The following is a 23,436-nucleotide window of genomic DNA, read 5'->3' as shown; positions in this document are numbered from 1 at the left end:
CTGGATCCAGATTTCAAGTGAGCTTTGTCTTAACTTTCCCAGAACCATAGAACGTCTTTATGGATAGCAGCCACAGTACTAGTTTAGCAAGACCAAATAAATTTCTTCCTGCAGTCAGAAATAGCTAGTAAATGTACACAATAAATAAACAGTTAAATCCAACCTCACATCAACAAGATATCAATCAAGTTGCAGCAGCAACAATAAGGACTGGGTAAATGTCTCCTTATTGATAACTTTGCCTTTAAAAATAAACTGGGCTTTGTAACCAAAACCAAAAAGCTGTAGTCATAGACTGAATTTCCTGTATTTCAGTGTGAATTTCAAAATTTTCAGTAAGACTTCTTTTCAGAACTTTTGCCCTTTCTTAATCCCATAAACTGATCTCTTCTTTGCTGATGTTCTCAAAGTACTTCTGAGGTAACTGATAGATAAAACATAACATAGAACTAGAACATCCTGACAGAAATCACTCAATGTCTCTGTAAATTTTTCCCCAAGAGGAAAAATAAATTAAATAAATAAATGAAATAAAAATCCTCTATCTTTGGAAGCCCCTACCTTGTATCTGTCAAGGTAAAATGGGATCTCCCTCCACTTTCTCTTGATGTTTTTTCTTCTTCACCTCTGCAAAAGCTCAGATATAACAAAGCACTTCTGTGCCAGCAGGGCAGACATACAATGCACAACAGCAGTGATCTTGAAACTTGCTCGTCTTCATTTCAGATCTAGCGAGAGAAGGGACCGCCAGCCACAGGAAGCAGGTTTGAGTTTGTACTGGTGCTAAGTGCCACACACTACTGCTGTTATAAGAGAAAACTGCTCCAGAGCATGACCCATTCAGCAGACCAAAGTCAGAGTACAGAGAGGAAAATGACAACAGGCACTTAAAGATGATCTGCAAAGCCAGGAAAAAAATCCCAAACTTTAAATTATTTTTTTCTTAAAGTTGATATACTTTATATCACACACGGATGTAAGCCTGACCATTGTCTGCTCACTTGATAAGAATTTACCTTGGCTGAACTTGGCTAAACTGCTGTCTTTGATTCTTCTATGCTGCCCATTACTAAAGCATCCATTGCAATGCCTGACACACTGTTCTTCAAAGGATGCCAGTGAAAGCAAAAGAAAGTATGATTTGCCCCATTTTATTGATGGTTAAGAGACAAAATGCATTTGAAGATTGTACCTTGAATCTCCTAAGAAAACTGGCAGACTGAAGGAAAGAGCTCCATTCTACATTTCCTTCTGCCATGTGAAACCTTCACTGCATAACAAGATTTTTTTTCTCTTTTTCAAAATTTTGTAATTTTTTTTTCTCTTATTTGCTACACATGTTTACAGTATGAGTGACTCCTGATAGCAACATTAAAAAAGCAGAGGAAATGAAACCTAAGATACGCTTTTAACTTCTTGTGCGTACAAGATTCTTCTTCCTTATTTGCATAGGGACAGTTTGCAGTGCCAGCAAAGGTTAATTACCTTTGGTTTAAAGAAATCGATGAGTAGAAACTTAACAGCAAAGTTTTATTACCGTTAAGCAAGGTATTCCTTATTGGTAACGCTGAGGCATCATCGAAGTAACTCTCCAAGAACGGTCCACCAGTTATTAGATCGTTCGTGAGCAGGTTATATTTTCACATGTATTACAAATTCATTACGTTCCCAAAATCATTATCCTATCCAGCCCCATGACTGCCCAACAGACACAACCCTATCTGGCGACCAACACCGTCATCTAGCCTTCTAGCACCGTAATGGCCCACTGTCGGTCCATTGTTAGTCCTTGGGGTGGTCGTTTACTTCTTCTCAACACTCCTTTTGTCCCAAAGTTTGCTGCTGAATGCAAGGATAATCGAGAAGTCTCTGCACACATATAAGTAAGACAAAGGGGAACAGATGCTGTCTGTCACACTCTAGGCATTCCGTTGCTGCTTCTTTTGCCTTGTTTAAAGCGGACCAGACTTGCAGCGTCTCCCCATCTACAATACTACATCCATAATATCTAAATTATCATCCGCAATATCTAAAGACTAGTGTGATGTTGCGAGCAAATACTAACAGAACATTTTGGGTAAATTACTTCTTCAAATCACCTTGAATCAAATTGAACTGTGTTTGATGCAGGCGATTTGACTACCTCTAAAGCTTTATCCCTTCTGGCTCCTTGACTACTTGTAGCTGGGTGATGCAGATATATCCTTAAACAGGCTGCAAGGTTCTGTTTCGTTTCGCATTTCAAAGGTGGAAGACTGCATACTTACACAATGGAAGCAAGAGGGAAAATGCTGTTCGACTTTTACTTGGAGAAGACAGATGCTGAATTTTCACAATTGCCTGCAATAATGTGTTTTCAGAAATTCCAGTCTAAAAGCTGCTCTTTCACTTGCCATATTGCCCTCAGAGACAAGTTTTGCTCATGTCAGGGTTGAATGATCTCAATATCTGAAATGGCAGCACAATGACGATCACGGAGGAGAGCAAGAAATAAAAGTACTCCCTCTCCATTTCAGTCTCATTTCATTTGATGCTTGCTGGTGATCCTACTGTGGCAGAAAGCATTTTATTTCTGGTACAGTCTCTAGTTGGAGGCTCAGAGCTGGAAGATGAAAAATGTGATGTTGATGTTCTCTTTTGATTGTCAAGAGGTACTTTTTCTTTATTAATGGAATCCAATGCTCTTGTTGGAGGATTTTCCATGAATAGGAGTGTATACCTACTAAAAGAACTTCAACTTTCTTTACTCCAAAACGGGTTTCCTGATCAAAAACAAAACCAAATAAACACCTGATTTTTTACCCTCAGTAATTTTGACTGTAAAGATGTTCACAAAAAATACTACAGCAATGATTTTTAATTATCACATTCCTCTTTCTCTCTTACTCTCCTCTACTCCCACCAAGGCAAAGACAAAACAGTACCAGGTATGATAAGAATTAGACTTGCTCCACTTAGCTTAGTTAACTTTCGAACTAATTTAACCAAATTAACACTGCAGCCCCAACACAGAGGCTAGTAACCTAATACTTGAGAGAGTTGTTAGGAAGGGCTAAAGAAATCCTAACTACCATTGTTCTGGATCCTTCAAGTAGCAGCTTCTGATTACCCCCTGCCAAGCAGGATTACACTGACTGGGAATAATGCATTCCTGATAGTTATACTGTTTTATAAGGCATGAAAGATGCTCTGTAAAACAGTGCTATATTTGAATGTGAAATTAAAAACTGAATCTAAACATTTAATCAGCATTCCTGTATTTCTAAAGTTGTTTAAATATAAGCTACATAATATTTTCCCCTTACATTCTAATGTATACTTTATTCTGATACATTCTAAACACAATTAAGACATGGCGGTAGCTCCTGACAGGATATTTTGCTCAGCAGATATGAATGTGTCTTGTTAAAGACATACGTTACCATGGGCAGAAAGCTCATGTTAAAATCTGATTGGAATAACAATGTACACAATAAGACATTAACATTAGTTTTTTTCTCATTATAGCTACTGGCAAAACATTGATTTCAGCACTTCAGTGAGCATTTCTGCTTACATTTTACTTCAGGCCAAGTGAAAGTCCTGCAATGCCTGGAACCCTCAGTATTTTTTCCATTGCCACATCAACAGCTGCTAGCAAGTGCTCAGCCTTTTATCAAGTGCATGGCTCTCTGCTGCTGTCCCCAGCCAGCCCACTCTGTGAGGTCACATCTGAAACATACACCTCTCACTCAGTGCATTGTCCTTCCCTGTTCTGGTAACTAACCTCAGCACAGATCTGTATCAACTCAAATGAAAGGTGTGAGTGACAGTGATATCTAGGTGTAAATCTCCATGCATGCGCCAATTTTGGGGTATTAGATCAATTCAGTAAATCCAGATTAATTACTGAAACACAAAATAATAAAGTCACCATCAGCTTCAAGTAGACAGTGTTTGTTTAAAATCATACTCTGGTAATTTGATTCAAATGTTCTGTTTTAATTAGCTATAGTTCAAGGGCATTGAAGGAGGACATATGATTATTTTCTTATGTGCACATAAGAACTGCAAATACTGTTTGCCATTAGCCATTTTTTGAAATAAAGATTCTTCAGTTATTCCTCATTATTTTTGCTTTCTGTGGCTACAATGAATGAGATATTGTTTTTTGACTTGGCTCATGTGCAGATATTGAACTCCAGAACCTCCTATTTGTCACCATCAGTTTCTTTCCACAAGTTTAAGCATTTCCTCTTACTCAGATAAGGTACCCACAGCATTATGGCCGATGTAACCACACACAGCTACAAGCAAAATAGCATATATTCATAAAAATTACTCTCCTTGAGATATTCTCCTAAATTGAAAAGCTTCCCAACTTCTACATGAAAAGATAGAATAAGAATTTACCAGGGAGCTGCCATTTGGGAACTCATGCAATCTGCCAGCTGATGGATAGAGATGCACACCCCTCTGCTTCAAGTTGTGGTCTGTATTAATTGCTCTGAAGGAAGATGTGAGGATCTGGCTGCAGGCATGGGAAGATGTGAGGAAAAAAAAAAAAAAAGCTAAGTACTTTTCAGGCTCTGAGAATTAGTTACAAACTTTTGTTCACAATGATCACTACTTTTTCATTTAGTTAATTTTGTCACATGAAGACACTGATTAGGTCAAATTCCTCCTATCAATCCAAGTTTCCTATGCCAAAGTTTCAGTACAATAAATAAGTACAATGGGAAATAACCTAAGTTTTGCCCTTTGCCTGCACTTTAGCCTCCATTTCTCTGCTGGAGAGGACAGTGAGACCATGATTACACTGGAATTATAAAGGATAAATCTGTTTGGTCCTTTTTCAGCCTGTACCATCTGCAGATACGGGTCATCACTTATAATGATGCCAGCTGCAGAGATGCTGGAGGCATCATGAGCCAAAGCATATATGTGTGAGGGGGAATAGAAAAAGCTGTAAAATAAGATGCATTTATTATTCTTAATAGCTCTATTTTAACAAGGTATGTACTCAGTATGAGAAAGAACAAGCAATATCAGCAAACTTTAGCTACCTTAGAAAGAATCTGTTAGCAAAGACATTCACAGCTTTACCAATAAAGTCTGTAATCACAATGCACATTGCACAAAGACTTCTTACGTTGCAACAGGATAAAGACTTGAAGCTATTATCAAATTGACAAGGCTGCTGACATAAAGCAGGCAGGCAATTATTTTGGATGGCTATCTCTCTCTCATAATTCTGACATGATACCTCTTCTTTTCCCTTTTGATGCCAAAGTATAATTCTCATGAGCATCCTTATTACCTATGCAGAGTGGCATGTTAACTTGTTGGATGCAGCTTACAAAGGGCTGGACTTACAGTGCTCTGTTCTCATTAAGGGATAAACTTCATACTCTGCTTTGTATCCCATTAAAAGTTTCTGCAGAAGTGAGAAAACCTACCAACTGCACTGAGCTTGCTTATAGAGGCAGTAGATGAAGAAGCCTCGAGGATACGTGATGCAGGAAGCCCACTTGTGGAGTTCAGCACTTCCATGTGAATGGACATAGTGTATCCTGACAGGTATGACTTAGGAATTAGTAGGAAAAGAACTCCAGATGTTTATCACAGAAGCAGTTTTCCTATCAGAATATGTAGCTTTGAGAAGTAGGTTGTGAAGGAGATGCAAATTCATTCCCAGAACAAAAAAGGTAAAGAATTAAATTACTGTGTTTGCAAACACAGACTTGTGAGATGTTGGTATCTTTTTCTCCACACAGACTCACTCCCTCTTCCCTAGTGTCTCCACAGACATGTGTACCTATGAATTTTATTCTTTCTAACAAATGGGACTAATTTGCTAAGTCAGACTTACAGTCATACAGTCAATCAGCAGTCACCGCTGGATCCAGGCTATGGATATCCCAGTCCTGCACTCTGATAACATTGTGAGGAACAGGTAACATTACTGCATGATTGCATGAGCTATTCTATTTATTAATGCATTTTTCAACATGAAGGTAAATAATTTCAGATCATTTTTACAACTGAAATGAGCATTTTTCTCTAAAACCCTAAACAAACATATCTTTATGACATCTTCAAGTTAGAACTAGTTCTCAGATTAATGCCTGTGTTTGGTTTTTTTGGTTTTTTTTTTGGTTTGGGTTTTTTTTTTTTTTCATTTTTGTTTTAAAGAAAGAAAAAAAAGAAAAAGAAAAAGAAAAAGAAAAAGAAAAAGAAAAAGAAAAAGAAAAAGAAAAAGAAAAAGAAAAAGAAAAAGAAAAAGAAAAAGAAAAAGAAAAAGAAAAAGAAAAAGAAAAAGAAAGAAAAAAGAAAAAGGAATATAATTTATACCGAAAGAACTTGGATGACCTTTTCTTTCAGTAGTGATGCACCCAATGCATGACACCTTCATCAGTGGCTCACCAGCTTGCTTCAAACAACACTCTGAAAGGCTTGCTAGTTTCTGGTGTGATAAAACCTTGTTTTGTTACTAGCTTTCATATCTTTAGCAGGATGCTTCTGTGTAGCTTCACCTTCAACTGGAAAAAGGCTAGGCTTATTCATAGTGGTTTGCCTGAACATTATTTCTACATTGAAAGATTTATTTTATCTCATGTATAAGGATGTGAAATCACATCGGCTTTTAAAAGTAATTAAAAATAACTAAATAAAATACAAATGTAGTGGATTTATTTCACTCTTTCCCCTCAAAATAAACACTGTTCTTTATGGAGTGCTGCTAGATCTTAAACCACTACATCACCTCAATGTGACAAATCAGAGAATAATATGGAACGTCATATCCTGCATTATGACTGTCATGCTGTTTAAGTAAAATGTCACGATATGGCATTTAATACTGCATTATTTTGATACATATTCTATTTTATTAAAGACTAAGACAAGCCATTACTTAATGAAGATTGACACCTCATCTAATTTATTGAATAGCCTGTGATATAGATGAACACCAAATACAATGAAACTGTTTATTGCTCGGAAAAAGGAAAACAAATTAGCATTCAGTATACTAATTAGAGGAGCAGCTATTTTCTGGGTTTGTCTCTTAGCCTGGAATCATTTTTCTAGGATATAGAAAACAGATGCTCTTTTAATTAGAAGCAGAGATTCTGAGTTTCAGCCAGAAACACCCAAGAGTATGCTTGACTGTATTGGACATAAAACACAATCTTTATACCAGTTCTACCATCCTCTGTTAGGTAAATATCTACTTGTATATACATACATCAGCTAGATGGCATCAGATTGGTTAAGGCATGTGCTTCTCCATGTGGTTGTGTCTCCTTTTCACAGGGGAAGGAATATTAGACAATAAACTAGCATGAACTGTTCTTTAATATAAGTGGTCAAGCCCTGTAGCTTTTTAAACACAAGATCCTGGATTCTGTCCCCAGTGCTGCCTATATGCAGTTCAGTTGGCTGTCATCAATGACTATATATAGAATCAGATTTATTACTATGGGTATGTTACCAAGAGAGTAGACCCAGCCTGATAGATGGAAAAATACTAATTCCCTTCAGCTGAAAAACATTTTCTGTAGTCTGCTTATCCTTCTCTCCTTTATAGCCAGAACGGCAGTAATTGATGCCTAAAAACTACCTAGGCCAGAATAAATATGAGCAGAGAAGTCTAAGTATGACCTCTCAAAAATCTTAATTTTACAGCAACAAAAACACAATAGCTGCAAATGACAGCTTCATACACAGAGAGAAACCAAACTCATGTGTTCACTACAGGTCATTCCATGTCTAAATGTGGACACTGATAATGAAAAGGGTAAAGAACGGTCTTGTTTATAATACTGTCTCTTGAGGTTTGGGCAACCATCCCAAAACAATAGCCAGTACGTCACAACAAAAAGCTCAGCCTGGACCTTAACTCCTTTTGGATCTACATAGGGTAAAAGTTATTTATAGGTTTTAGTTGGAAGCTGACAAGTAAATGTGCAAGGGTAAAGGACTCTGCTGGCTCAAGATTATACCACTTATCATGAGACTTACCTAAGCTGAAGCAATGAGCTGTTACCTCCAACACTCTGAAAGCCCTAGAAACACAGATGACTACCAAAGACTGCACGGCTCTGATAAAAGAGAAAGACAACTCCTTCCTAAGCTCTCTCAGTTAATAAGCAAGGAAGGAAGTGGGAAAGAACTACTGGAACAGGACTATAATTGGCTCACCATTTCTATGGCACCTAACCCACTCTCATTGGATTTCAATACAAAAGTTCAAGGTGTTTAGACAATACAGTCATACTAAACATATGTACAATATTCAGACTTTGCTTGCAGACCTCAGCCTTCAGCAGACTACAGGACATCTGAATGCAAACCATAGTTGTGTGTTACTATAGAGAGGACAGTGTAGGAGGTTAGCTGTAGAGTTTTAAATAGGCTTTCAGACCTAGAAAAAAAGCCTGAGTCAATCAAGAGAGTGAAGGAAAACCAATATGGTGAAGTGCATGAGCAGATTGGCAAGACTTGTGACAGTTGATGTTTTCCTTTGAATTTCAGCTTTTAGAATTAAGGGACTAAAGAGAGAGTGATTTAATGAAATATTAAAACATTCCTAGCTCCTGACAAGGACATTTCCACATTTGATTTGTAGTTCTTACTTTAAACATCAATTTAATAAGAATATTGAACTCTTTAGATAAGTGAAAAGTTCAGTACGTATGTCATGTTTAGATTTTAACTACTGAAAGCTAAAACCTTCTTAATGTAAATATGATTTTGTTTTTGAGAATCAGTACTTTTCTGCCAGAGCCATGTGGAAGCATATAGAGAACCAGTAAGATTCTGGAGAGTTAAAGGGTAAGATAGAATAAGTTGAGAAAGAAAAAAAAAGGGGGGGGGGGGGGGGGGAGGGGTTTCCTTCCTATTAATCTGACTGCTTCTGGTATAGTTGCCTTTGAGCAGAGTATTTAAAAGCTAGTTATAATTCACAGCAATGTTTGAAGTGAATCTAGAAATCACGGCAATTTAAAACCAGAGACTAGAAGATACATCAGGGATCCTTGGTCTTGTATGACATGACATGACATAAATGTGTTACTACCAGGAAATTATTTGAACTTTTCTACTGTAAAAAAATTGATTTTCTATAGAATTCAGAGAAATGAGTGTAAAATACACTTGTGTTCTCCTGTTCATCATTACTACAGTTCCAAGGATCTTCAAGCACTCTGTAAGTATGAATTCCACAATTCACACACCAGACCTGTGAACCCAGCGTTATACCTACTTAAAAGTTTGAGTTTACCACGTGGTAAGCTCAAGGTCACAGAGCAAAGAAGCTTGGAATAAACCAGCGTATAACTCCTGGTCCCTCTTGGTTGGCATTCTTTCCTACTCCTATGCTCAAGCTTAATGACTGTACAGCACTGTAAATACCAGCCGGTCCTTCAGCACAGAAGGACATAGTTTGCTTTAGTGCTATTTTTAGTTAAGCAGATCCCACTTCTAAATCTGCAATGCCTCCATTTTCAATATCGTGATTATGTTTGATGTTCCACAGGAAGATGAGGGAACTAGGGTGAATCAGAAAGCACAATGCAGAGTAGGCAGTACCTTGCTGCCTTCTGAAACACCAGCCCAGAGCGAGCAGAAGCTTTGGTGGGGGTTTTGCACAGGGAGGAGGCATCAGGCAGCTGGACGTGTCAGCTGGGCGCCTCATCAGGCAGCTGCTGCAAGTGGAAGGTCAAGAGTGAGTTTACCATTTACTGAATTTGTAAATTACTAATTATTCAGCTCACTAAGCAAGGCAGGCTCATTGCCTGCGCGTGATACTTCCCCCTCCTGTCTCCTCAAAGGGCATATGGAAGAATAGGAATTCTCAGCTATATTTTGATAGATGAAAGTCATTAAGGTGCCATAATAAAGGGCATAAAGAGCTATAATGGGCAGGTCACTAATGAGTGCAAGTGTATTTCCACGTTTGTCAGAGAACAGCTGTAGAAGACAATGTCTCGATTTGTACTGGGGAAAAAAATAGTGTCTGCAGAGAGCTCGGGATAGCCTTGCTAAGAGGCAGAAAAATGTGGGGGTTTGCATGCATGGGGCGTGATGGCCCAGAACAAGCTAAAGCAGTGCCTTCACTCACATTCACAGCTTTCAGTTATGGGGGACAGACAGCAGCTGGAGGGACCACCTCTGAGCTGCAGTCATTTCAGACTGACAGACAGAAGCTGCCAGAGCTGCCACGTGAGGAGAGAGATGGCCTCAAAAGGAAGCAAGGAAACAGTCCACAAAATGTGGATCAAATGCAGTGAGCCTAAACCAACAAGAGTCAAAGTTCAGTCAAAGAGAAAGAGGTAGCTTTGGAGGGAAACTATCCAAGGATAAATGAGAAAGAGACCTGAGAAAGGGAATATCATTGTCATGGCCCAGTGCCTGACTGAATTTTTGTTTGCCCTCAAAGCAGCATGCTTTCAGTCTGGCCATACTGGAGCAGGCACGAATAAGATCAATCAGCAAAGGTGGCTGGCATGAAGAAGCACCATTATAAAGGCCAGCACAGTAGAACTTCAACCTAGTAAGTATAAATAAAAGGAAAACTTGGGGAGAACATATCCATCTCTTTCAGTCACTTACATCAGCTAAGTGGCCAAAGAGACATGTCCTCTTCTCCAAAATTGTACCCCTGTCCAGGGAGACCTCAGTCAAATGAAGAATCAAAATTTATGGAATGAGTAGTGTTAAGAGATGTGGTTACACTCCCTACAAAGTCACTGGTTGCTGCAATATCCACCAAGATCTTTTAGATTTGTCCCAGACTGAAAATTGTTCCCTCACTGTACATAAAAGAATATGAGTGAAGATTAATGAAATAGCAGATTCCCATGATGAAGATAAGGACGACAATTACAGAAAACTCAAGAAAAGAGGAATTATAGTAAAGCCAATGTTCAACACGGGGGGATGGAAAATTCGAATCAGTAATAGCAGATAAATGAGACAGCATATCTTCCAGAATATAAGAAACAGAAGCAAGCACTTCAGGTGGGAGGGATGGATTTAAAAACAACAAAGAAACAATATACTTAATTCAGTGGGAAAAATAATAATGAAAAGCAGCTGTTACTCCAACAGAGAGTCTGTGAATGAATTGCATTGTTTCAGATGAGAGACTATGCCAAGACACTTCTAAGCAAGTTATCCAATCTACGCATACTGAAACTAGGCTTCACAGCGTTCAGATGGGAAGTGATGCAATGGTGACAGAGAAATGAAAAATAGCTGCTGGATATGGCAGAAAGGAGTTGAGTTTTGGGAGAGCAGCTTTGGATTTTTTATTCTGGCCTGTGGGAAGAAATAAACTGGGCTCAACTACTATTACCTACAATGCAAACAGCAGAAGATGAAAGGCAGAGAACTATATCTTATTCGGAATAGGGTTAGAAACAGCTTTTTCCTCTTTGCATCCTCTCACAATCAGAAAAGGGACTGTATGGAGACCCTGGGAAAACTGCAACATGGAAAAAAATTGCACCACACACATTTACCATGCACCACCTGAGTTTGATACATGGACAGTCTTGATTCCACATACTTTTTACTCTGATGCCTTTCTGAACTACATTTTTACAGTTTGCCATTTGAAAGAGAATGATCACAAAATGACACTTCAAAGAAAAAAAAAAAAAAAAGGCTTACTTACATATCCTCAGGCTGTTGAATAATGTCTTCAGTTGTTGGAAAGGGCAGCAAGATGGGGTGGATTACAAGTGATTTTAGCACAACTTTCCAGCAAGCACACATACATATATACATGTATGACAGTTTTGCTCTGATTTCTGTAGAAAACAGAGCAACTTCAGTCACTTTAATTGAAGTCTGGAAGCTGCCTTTGGAAAAGAAGAGCAACAATGTGATTCAGACTGCAAGTGACTACCTCCTCCATTTTGTTGGTTCTGCTGCTGCACTGCCTCTAAGCCTCACTCAGCCCCAAGTTCAGCTTTTGAAGATCCATTAGACATTGCTGCAGAATAATTACTGCAGCACTTGGCTTCATATCTAACTTGGAAAGTGCTAAATCATCAGCTCTGTGAGCCATAAATTGCCAGTTCTGGTCAGTCTCAGTGAAAGAAAATATGAAAGCCACAGCTTCTTTGCTGACATCCAATCCAATTAAGACAAAGCCACATAATGAAAACATTGTGTAATAATCTCTCCAGTGGTTTGTGGTGCCTTTAACACAAACAGCAACACAGACAAGGGTGGCTCTGAGACTGAGCAGTGCTCATCCTGGACATGTTGGCAACGGTCTAATTGTGGCCTGAAGACCAGAGAAGACTCATAGCGAAACTTTCTCCTGTTAACTCAAAATTAATTGCCAACACTTTCCTTTTTGGAATTCAGTTCTCCCTTGTTTTGTACTTGACTGCAAGGAAAAAGTAATAGACACTGCATTGACAGTCCAAGAGGTAAACACACGTAGAAAAAATATTTTGATTATGAATTGCCATTTAATGTTTTCCAATTTGCACATGTACTCTAAGTAATTTCTGCAATCAGTTTTTGGCCTAGGGATTGTGTGCAATTTACTTTTTCCTTAATCCTAGCTTTTCAAAGCTCTTGATAGATAACTTATGTGAGCTATTTCCATTACACTGACTGAATCCAGGTTCTTTTTACAAATAGTTTTATTTTAGAGTTCAACATTTGCCTCCTTTAAACACTTCACTTTTATTTGTCTAAGATTAGTTGTTACATAAACTTTCTTCAATACAGATTTTTTTTTGACCAATTTACTAAAATACTCTGCTAAGATAAAAGTACTATTTGCAGATAAAATAATTCTCCCTCTTCTTCCACCTGAAAGTATCTTTTGTCACTTGTAAAGACTCCAGTCCTGCTGCATTCCAGTGCCTCAAAATCCTAACTAGGGAATGTTTTCACAGGGAAAAGATACACCAGTGCTCCTATTGTACTGAGAGCAGGGACTGAGGAGGCCATACAGCCCCCCAAGGATGACCCAGAGCTTTGGCTTGTCAGAGAACAGAACCACAAATTACACTGCATCATTTCCACAAGCTTTTTTTTTTTTTTTTTTTTTTTTTTTTTCCTGAGAAGAAAGGACAGCAATATTTTATGGACCGATCCTTGCCAAGAAACACCACTTACCTTCATTGTGTGTGTGTCAAAAAATGTAACCATATAGAACACCAACAGTAAACTACCAGCAGGCTGGTGTGATATTTAAAAAAAGAAAAATCACAGGCTAACTGGAAACATACAATTCAAATACTAAACAGAGGCCAATCTAAGATTAAAATCTTAGGTCAAAATCATCGAAATTGAAGTGGCTAAAACCTCCAGTTTTTTATGCCAAATTTTTGCTCTCCATATCTTAAAGTTGGGTCAAGTCTGTTAAACACAGGCTACAGTTGCATATATGCAATATACATATAAATACATGAATGGAACAAAAGGAAGAGTAAGGAATGCTTTCCTGATGCTCCAGAAATCTGAAGGCAAGATGTTGTAGGCCTCTGCCCAGCGCAGAAAACAAAACCTAAACCTAAGCACAATGCTTTAGGAAAGGGAAATGCTTCAGAAGGGGTGTTAAACTCCCCATGCATTGAGCAGGGAGCTGCTCTATGAAATCTAGATGCTGAGGGTTGGTGGCAGTGGAAGGATGGGAACAAAGCTGCACCTCCATTCACTGGAAGGCTGCAGGATCACAGCTGGGAAGGGTCTTGTAGGAAGGAATGGACAAACAGGCATTTACAATGGCAGTTAGACAGAGAGCTGATCCGGGCAGTGTATTTAAGGATTATTCCAGGCACTACTCTTTATTTTACTCTGACACTTTGTTTAGTTTCTGAATCCCCATGGTACTAAGGTAGGATGTACTTTGGCGCACTATGAAAAGTCCCAAATTATTGTGAAAGATTTACTAAGATAACTTTCTGTAAAAATATGCATGAGTCTGTACAAGTACCCCATTTACTTCTAACTTTGAAAGTAAAAAATGGCAAATGCTTTAACTAGCTAAATATTTATAATAGCTTCTCTCATGCATGCAGTGCATAAAGCCTTCCAACTACTTTAACAAGCTACAAATAGTGAAACATTCAAAGCTGAAAGAACCATATTTGGGGTGAAGAACTGAAATTGTTTAAAAACACCACCATCAGTGAGAAGACAAATGACATATTTTAATAAATGTGCTATTTTCAGTTAAGACTGTAAGGATTATAGTTAGAAATTGGCCGGGATACTATACTTGCAGAAGAAAAGAGCTGCCAGTAATGTAAGTAAATATGCAAGAGGAGCTCTCCAAAGAAAGAAATCTGCACCCATGTCTAACCCAGAGTCTGACAGCCAGAGTGACCCATCTGCAAGGTTTTTGGTGTTTCTTCCTGAAGCACCCCGAGTTTCCTTTTGATGGGGCACCCCCTGAAACAATCCTCTGTTGTCCAAAATTGTACACAAGGTGCCCAAAGCATACAATGCAATTGCTTTAATTTGTCTTACCAAGTTCTTATAGCATGGATTGTCTTCCTTAACTGTCATTTTTTTCTCAATATGAGCAGCAACACACACTTTGATATCACATGGATTTCTTCCTTAGCATCACAGCTCTCTGTCTGCTATAATTCTGTAGGCAAAGTGTCAGCACAACAGTGTTGTCTGCAGGTGAAAGTCCCAGGTTCTTTTCAGCACATCCCTGCATTTTCTGCAGATATAAGCCATCTTTGTGAGATGTCATGATGCTGGCAGAAACAACCAAAATATGTGTATTCTAGGGCTGTTACAGCTGTCACTGTAGTCAGCTGACAGCAGATGACAGAAAAACCTAGCTCTGATGGCTCAGTCTCGGTCTTCATTGTTTTGGGTACTGTTCAAAAATCAATTCCCACTCTCTCCCCTATCACAAAATGCTGTTCTCTTTACTGGGAAAGACCAAAGCAACTCACACATGCTCTGCAATCAATACATCTCTCTTCAGAGGCAAAACACTGGGTAGACAAACAGACAGATAATTGCCCTATGTTCTTGAAAATTTAAACTATATACATTAGATGTATAATCCCTTTGCCAATTTTATGCAGCATAGCTACTGGAAACTGTTATGAGTTTCTACAAGATGCAAACTTTTATTCCCTATAAAGCTGAAACTGCATTGTGGCACTTTCGTTCTTTGTTTACCCCTGCTTTTAAAGCTTGTTTGTCAAATGCAGTATTTCTCTTCTCTGAAATCTCATGACAGATGGTGCGTGCAGATTGATAGCAAAGCTTTTTCAGAAGTGATGAAAAAAAAATGCACTTGACCATTCTTACAAGCTCCCAGAGAACTTGAACTCAGGGCAGGGAGGAGACCAGAGGGAAGGGCTGCTTCTCACATGTTTCCTTGACTGCTGGGACTCAGTTGGGGTACACAAGTATACTGAAATCTAGGACCAACAATTAACACCTATTTTATATGTTGCACTTTCGGCAGTTCCAGACCACTACCTTTCACTTGGTAGATACACTATCTAGATGTCATCACATGTACTTTTCCTCCATGTACACATACTACACATCTGCTTGTTTGGGCCACACAAAGGCTACGGATGAGGTAACAGCTTCTTCCTAAAAGGTGTTACATAAATTATGTATCAAAGATACAACCTGCATTTAACTAGACTGGCAAAGAATAATAAACAAGTGAAGGAGAGAACAGTAGCTACTTTAGAATTCACATACAAGATACAGACACCCTAGGAAAGAGATACGTTAAGGAAAATAATGTACAAAACTTGGGGAAAAAAAATAACAAAGTTGGTATAATTTATGCCAGTTCTGTAGTGACTGTAATACTTTCCTCTGTTCCCTTCAAGTCTGTTAAGATTTACATGGCCTATCTATGATTCTACAAGAAATGGAAGATGATTTTCTCCAGATTTCAGATAATAGCTACATCATCACTTCCTTACTTCTGCAAATTTCAGCACCACCATGGACTGAATGCAGCCTCTGTTTTGATTAGAAATGTATCAGTTATACTGAGAGAAAACAGTAGTCTCTTTCCTGCTAGCCAAGGTATGGTACCGCCATTCCAACAGTCATGATACACATCAAAGAACTTCAAAAACTATTAAAAAAACATCTTGCTGACAGAAGAATCTCCCATTATATAAACAGGCTACAAAAGCACAGCTATACATAAAAATTTCTTTAGAAGCAGATACCTGACATATCATGTGACATTTATCTTAAACTATAGTGAAGCTTCAGATTTACTTGTTCATATGTGCATCAATGCATTTGCTGAACCTCACTTGGTTAAAATAGAAAGGCAGTCACTATGCCAAAGGGAGATGTCCTGTGAACTACTCTTAGATGGGAGTCTCATTTCATGCATCTTACACAAAGCTTTTGAAAAAGGAGTGCATTAACACAAAACACGAACGATATCTGAACAGGATATAAAGAGACTGTTCTCACAAGTGTCTCATCAATAAACATCATAAAAGACTTGCGTCAAGAAACAGTACTCCATCTACCAGCGCACACAAACCCTAGTAAATAATGAAAACATAAATAGCAGCGCAATAAGGAAGACAAGCAGGGAGTACAAATGATATCACTGAAACAAAAAGCAGCAAGGTTACAGGTACAAATTGAGAGCAGTTTCTTCTATGGGAATTGTGAATACCTTTCTGCTACAAGAGAGATTAGTACCTGGGTGAAGGTTAAATGCATGGCTTCATTCCTTTCTTGAGACACAGGCTGTTTGCAAAGAGTCACTCTGGAAAAATAAGCTGAATTTATTTTCAGTGGAAGTAATTGCACATCTCAAATTGTGTGAATGCGGTCATCAAAATTCAAGGAGCTTTTGTTTCTGCAGTGTAACTCACTTCAAAATGCCTGCTCTTGAATGAGTGTATCCACAGTCCATTTTGGTTTGAGCAATCCATATTAAATTCACATGACTAGGTCAAACATCTTTGGTGCCTCTACACAGACAGGCAGAGAGTGAAAAAAGAGAAAGAAGATGCACCAGAAAAGAAATTACAACAACAAAAAAAGAGTAAGATAAGACTACAAAGATCATTTTATGTTTTTTTCTACAATCAAAGCCTGCCCCTAAAGACATTAATTCAGCCAATGCAATAGAGGACCATTCTTCAGTTCACTCAACAAATGCACAGATGACATCTGCATAAAAAAGCTAAAATACATGTGAGAAAAGAAAACATTAAGAACCTGAGTTAAAGAATTGGAATCTATTTCAGCAATGTTCCTCAAGCACACACATTTTTTTGTTTTTTTAATTAGAAGCAAACATCCATATAAGAAATGCAACCATGTAACTTACAATAGCCGAAGCATAACCATAATCAGTTGTGATGGAAACTCCAGACTACATGCTCTCATCTTGACCTTCGATTCAATGTTTCTCTCTAGCTGTAATCAATGCACACATATCAGGAGAGCAGTGACTTTGCAGGCAATGTCAGTAACTGTAGGCATTCTCACATCCCTGGTGTTGACGAGCTCCACAAGTCAAGACTGCGTTTAAGACTATGACACACCAGCAGCCTGGCCAGCCAGTACCTCTTTCCTAGAGGCAAAGAGTTTTGCACTGTAGTTCCATGTGGACACCTCATTTTCAAGCAGTGAAGAGGGCACTGTAATGTTGACCTTTTTCCAAGTAAATCTTCCCTTTTTCACTTTAGAAAAGGGCCTGCAGTTTGTTCGTGTCAGAGCACTATTAGCCCAACTGAGTGCAGAAGATGTTGTTTCAGAAGGCTGTGCTAGCAAAGTGCACTTAACTGGCAGCTCTGTAGTGGGGGGCTTGCCTTTCTGTATCCTACACAGTGCTGCAGACAGATTAGAAGGATGGATAGAATGCAATGGAGAAAACCATCCAAAATACATCCTGAGAAATCTGGGAAAATCTGTAATGGAAACAGAGTGGCCACTTCAGATTGGCTTATCAGACTGCCAAAAGAGCGAGCAAATGCTTTGTAGGCACTCATATGCAAGTCTTAATAAACAAAACAAACAAACAATAGAGAACTCCATTAGTGTTTTGTCTTCCAGAAGCTCAAGCCCAAACAACATGGAAAAGGCTTGGTGGAAGTACATTTTAGCAGCCATGATCTTTCAGAAAGTAGAGTACCCATGACAGCTAGGAATAAAATAAATAAATAAAACTGTATTATTTTTACTGCACAGATTTTCCTTAGTGCCAGCTTTTCAGAGGTGCTCAGGACCCCCTTTTGTCACTAACGAAAAGGGTGGCATATTGTTGTTTAGTACTTGAGGGAAATGAAGGCTGTAATTTCACTGTAATTCAGCCCTCCTGAAAAACTAGGGCTACCCAAGAGGCTGCATAACAATGACTAATCCTCTGGTATGAAGCAGTATTAGATTAGAACAAACTCCATTAAACTAAAAACACTAATGTCGTCCAGACTCTTATCCTTTAAATTCCTCTTTATTCTACAAGCTTACAGAAGGAAATGCAAGCAGTCAAATTGAGAAACTGAGCAACTGTGAGAAGGGATTTATGTCCATCACTGCCCTTCATCAGGTTAATACTGACTGACCCTTCCTCCAACTCTGGCTGGAGTCCACAGCAATATTCATTATGTGAACTGTTATAAACTCAGCTTTACTTCAAAAAAGGGTCAAACTGATCTTTCAACAGTCTGAACAACAACAACAAGTAGCAGCAAGCTTTGCCTTTGGGCTGCCTTCAGTGCAGTGCCACTAGAGCTCGAAGTTCTTTCTGGAAGACCAGAAGAAATGAGAAAAGAATGATGCAAGAAGAAAACTGGAGAAATTCTGATTCTGAGATATTGAAATGTTATTTCCTGTACTAATTATTTGTCTCAGTGAGTACAATGAAATTTGCACTCCTTACATAGTATTCTATAGTATACTTCTGTTAAGATACATACTTACACTGACGTACCTCACTGCTGTAAGGCATAATTTAGAGTACCACACTATTTCTTTAAAAATCATCCAATTTCTTAAAAAACAGTCTTCATTTCATTGCATCTCATCTTCCTACTTGTAAAAGAGGACAAAGATGTTGAGCTGCATAAAAAGGACTCCTCTTCTGGGACAGAACACAGGAGCCAAAGGCATTGAAAAACCAGCATGTGGCCAATTCCAGCCAGCAAACCTGGCGGGGCCTCTTGCAGATCACATCACTGCTCAAGGGTTTGTTTTTGCTGTTTTCCCCTGGGTAGTAGCAGCTAATCACTCACCCTCTCCTGTCCTGTTCTCTTTCCATATTCCTAGGCTTGATACAGCTGTAAAATCCAGGTTATCTAACAGTTTTAATGTTTCTCTGTGGTCTCAAAGCAAATGTGAGGGAGGTAAAGTTAGCAAAGGGGAATCCAAAGCCTCAAGCAGGGTGAGGAGCGATAAGCAAGAAACCCAGCCAGCGTCTCAGTCCCTGAAAAACAGCAACTTGAAACATCCAGGGAAAACACACTGCAGGCAGTGCTGGACCACAGCCATGCTTCGCACTGTGCCAGAGCAGGGCTGTGTTCCTCGTGCCCTTTGATGGTAGGAGCTAGCATTGGAAACAGGGCACAGTTCACATCAAAACCTGTACTCAGAGGTGTCTGTAACTTGAATAAAGAAATTTAGAAGCAAAAGGTCATGGCTCAATGCATAGAGCGCAGAAGGAAAGCCATGTAGCAACTTCCAGTTAGGCACTAGGATAATCTGCATATGTCACATACAAGACAGCAACACATGGCAGAGCAGTTAGCTGACAAGTTAATGACTACACTGCTTACATTGGTAACTAAACAAAAGGTGCAAATCTGTATTTTTTTTTCCAAGTAAAGGGAACAAGTTGATAATTTTGGAACCTGGTACCCAAAAATGAGCACCTGTCAGGGGAAAAAAATATACTGTTATCACTGAATTCCAGACCTTTATACATTTAAAGCTCAAAGTTAACGTAACAGGATATTCATATTTCTCAAATGCCTGTGTTTTAGAGAGTTTTCTCCATATATTTGTGTTGAGTGTATCTTAGAGGATTGCAGAGAGCTTTGAATAAGTCCTAAAAGGAAAATGCTACTCAGGCTGCATATATGATTCCATAACAAGACATGCGTTGAATCTGTGAAAGCTTATACAACAGTGACTTCTGCTGTAAAGGACTTGTCAAACAAGCATATATGTTATTAAGGTTAAAGCTTCCTGGTACTGCTCTGATTACTCAAAATACTTAATATGCTTTAAATAGAACTTAACAATATGCTTCTGGCAGGAGTGTTCATAACACGAGAAGCCTTGGTTCCTGTTCTGTGCCTACAGTGAGGGGCAAAGTACCTTACTGTAGAGGGAAAAGAACAGGGATACAAAACAAAACAATACAACTATTATTTTTCAGGAAATTCCAAATGCTTCATTTTAAACATAAGTGGATTTGTGAGGACTTCTGCCTGATTCCAACATGCTTTACTGAGCCAAAAGAAAAGGCAGTTTTAGAGAACTTAATTATGTGTTTTAATTCTGTGAACATTTCAAGGTATTTCCTTCCACATTTAACTCTCCTTGCCTTTAAGGAAACAAAGAAACAAAACCCATAGAATAGAATAGAGCAATAACCATTGGAGTTTTTAGGAGTTACTGTAGTGCTGGTTTCATTAACTATTATTATTAAAAAAACAAACACTAACAAACAAACAAAGAGTGGTTTCAAGAAAGAGCTTTACCTATGAGAAAAGAGCCAATGAACCCTCACAGATCCTACTTCAGTTACTTATATTCTGGAAAACAATTACGAAACAAGAAAAGCCATCTGTTGCCCATAAATTACAGTTAAATGCCCATCGGAAAATATTTATTTAACAACTAAACAAAAGAACTGTCTGCAGCACACTGCTTAAAGCCAGTTTTCTTGCTCGTGTCTTTTGAATAGCTGGAAAATAACTCTGCGCAGGCTGAGCACATCGAGCTAGTCAGCACAAACCATCACAAAGGCTTTCCATTTTAAGTCATACCTTTTATAAGTATGACTTGACACCGAGCCAGTCAGCTTGATTCTCTCGTGCTTTTTGCATACTTTTGAGACTAGATTATTACTGTCCTGTCTCAACTAAAGGTTTATGTCCATACAAGGTTTAGTATGCCTTTGTTCATTTAGAGTGATTGTTACTAAGTAGCCCATATTAGGTGTTAAGAATTAACGCACAAGAAATGCTGTATTTACAAATAAGAAATATGCAGTGTTTTTCAATCTCTTCAGAACCCTCATCATTGTAACTCTGATTAATTGTGTATTACAGACTGCCGCATACACTATTTTAAGATTCCGGTGCTTTGTTTTTCATGCTGTGTGTGAAAGCTGTTGACGTAGAGACATCACTAAGGTTGCAGATTCTCACCGCTAATCTTGCTAACACATTCCGTCTTAAGTAAGACATTTTCACAGAAGGCATATTTTTTATTTTATTAAATCTAAAGGTGACTGGTTCAGATTCTGATCATTAAAATTCTTCATGGTTTGAAAACAAACAAACAAACAACAATGAATAACCAAGTGAAGAATGTTGTCAGGCTTGTGACCTTGCAGATGACAGTTTAAAAGTCTGCCTCTCATCTTAGGAGAAAAAGTACAAATAGCTGTAAAATGAAGCATTGTAGCTATAAAAATACACAATGTCAGATATCCTGCTTGATGTGCCAGCCTGTATAAAGGGAGAGAATTTCAAATTTGAAAATAAAATTTGATAAAATGAAAGCCACCTCCCATGTATTATTATTTCTGTTGAAGAAATACTTTTAGAAGCATTTTTGTCAGCTCCTGTATTTTTGGTGCTGGCTATATTAACATAATGGGAAAACTAAGGCTTAGTCTCACACACAGCAGATTTATTTTTTCATAATCAATACATTCTGTCTACTACACAGACTAAATATCTCCAAACAAAACTTTTAATGATGAGTAATTATGTGGTATGGCTCAATTTTTGAATAGCTGCCTTGAGACACCTTTTATATTAAGTATCTGGCTTCTATCCCTGCCAAAAGTGAAAAGCTGCAAGGCCCTTCCAGATGTTGCAAGTGCAGACACTCCCAAATCACCATCCAGTACATTAAGCTGGGGGGTGGGGGAGAAAGAATTTTTGGGGGGTGAAAAGATCAAGAAAACTGAAAATGAGAATTTAAAATTTTTCTGTGAAGAAAAAATATTTTCCTGCAAAGAATACCACAAGATAGATGAAACAGAAGTCATCTCATTGCTGAAGTTGAATGCCTAACAAATCAAGCATTCAATTTTGAGCACCTTCAAAATTTTTGTTTACATTTTCCAAATCAAACTTTCAGACTCAAAACAGCTTTCTAAAGTAGTTGTAGCAAAAATCAAAGACAAGGCTATACTGAGAACCAGAACGCCGTATGTGTACATAATCCATCAGCCTCATCCTAAACAGTCTGACAGTTTTCTGTTTCACTTTGACCACAAAACTATAAATCAACGACTTACCTCTTTGAAGTACCACTGATTTCCAGAAAGTATTCTTGTTGCCTACCATATTTGCAGAGTTAAACAAAACAAACAGAAGAACATCCTTCACATATTCTAGTGGAAATCCCACAGGGGACAAGTTAGCTGACTCAACTTTTACTTTTCCTGAGGAAAAGGACACAAAACCATGACTACAGAACTACAATTTCACAGCATCAAGCAGGCCAATTCAATGGGTTAATGTCAGAACAATCCCTTATTTAAACAAACACATCTGACAAGTAGCAGAAGGCAAAAGAAAGACGAGATAAATCCTCTAAACAGATTTGTTTTGCATCTGGTATCCTTGAAAAGTTGTCTATGGATTAAAGACCTCCTTTAAGAATTCAGTGGTGAAGTAACAGTCTGTTTCAAAGGCTCAAGGTGAGACTATGGCAGAGCTAGAAATTTTCTGTAAACAAAGCTTTCCTTGCTCCCATAAATTTCACTGCCTTGTGCCAGAAAGCAGCTCTGCTCCTCTACCAGTGTTAACTTTAATGCCTGTAAAACAGTATTTCCATTTGTTCATGTGGTAGTAAACCTGTTATTCCATTCAACCTATAAAAGGGAAGTGAAGAGCAGCAGGAATGAAGAACCGTCAAGAGACTTCAGTGTAAGCTTGGTTAGCTTAATAAACAAAAGCTGAAAGTTCTCGGCATCACTCAGGCTGAGAAATCAAACTACAACAAGGACAAATAAGTACCGAGTTGCCACTGATGCATTTAGTTTGGACAACAGATTTCTAAAGCTAAGTTTGAAAGTTTCACTATCAAACTACTGAAAGAAAGAAAGAAAATGCCTTTCAGACTCTGGTTTAATTGCTCAAAAGGGGACATCTGTTTTGGAGTGGATCTCACCGTGGGTAAGAGAACTAAGAAGGATCTTAAGAGTCCCCAACTTTTAATGTCCAGCAATGGTTTGCTAATCTTTCTTTCCACCATATTGGGCAC

At 38.3% G+C, this 23,436-nt stretch overlaps 1 long non-coding RNA gene across 1 annotated transcript; it reads right to left on the bottom strand.

Moving 5' to 3' along the window:
- Positions 1-1,518: 1,518 nt before the first annotated feature.
- Positions 1,519-22,603, bottom strand: LOC107315926 (uncharacterized). The gene is made up of 3 exons (XR_014948584.1): positions 22,466-22,603; positions 4,393-4,510; positions 1,519-2,762 (listed from the first exon to the last, which is right to left on the bottom strand). It is a non-coding gene; the product is annotated as an uncharacterized LOC107315926 (long non-coding RNA).
- Positions 22,604-23,436: the final 833 nt, after the last annotated feature.

The sequence above is a fragment of the Coturnix japonica genome, chromosome 8 (assembly GCF_054131305.1).
Source record: "Coturnix japonica strain WE chromosome 8, WE-NBRP24, whole genome shotgun sequence".
Taxonomy (NCBI): Eukaryota; Metazoa; Chordata; class Aves; order Galliformes; family Phasianidae; genus Coturnix; species Coturnix japonica.
This window is presented reverse-complemented; position numbering and strand designations above follow the sequence as displayed.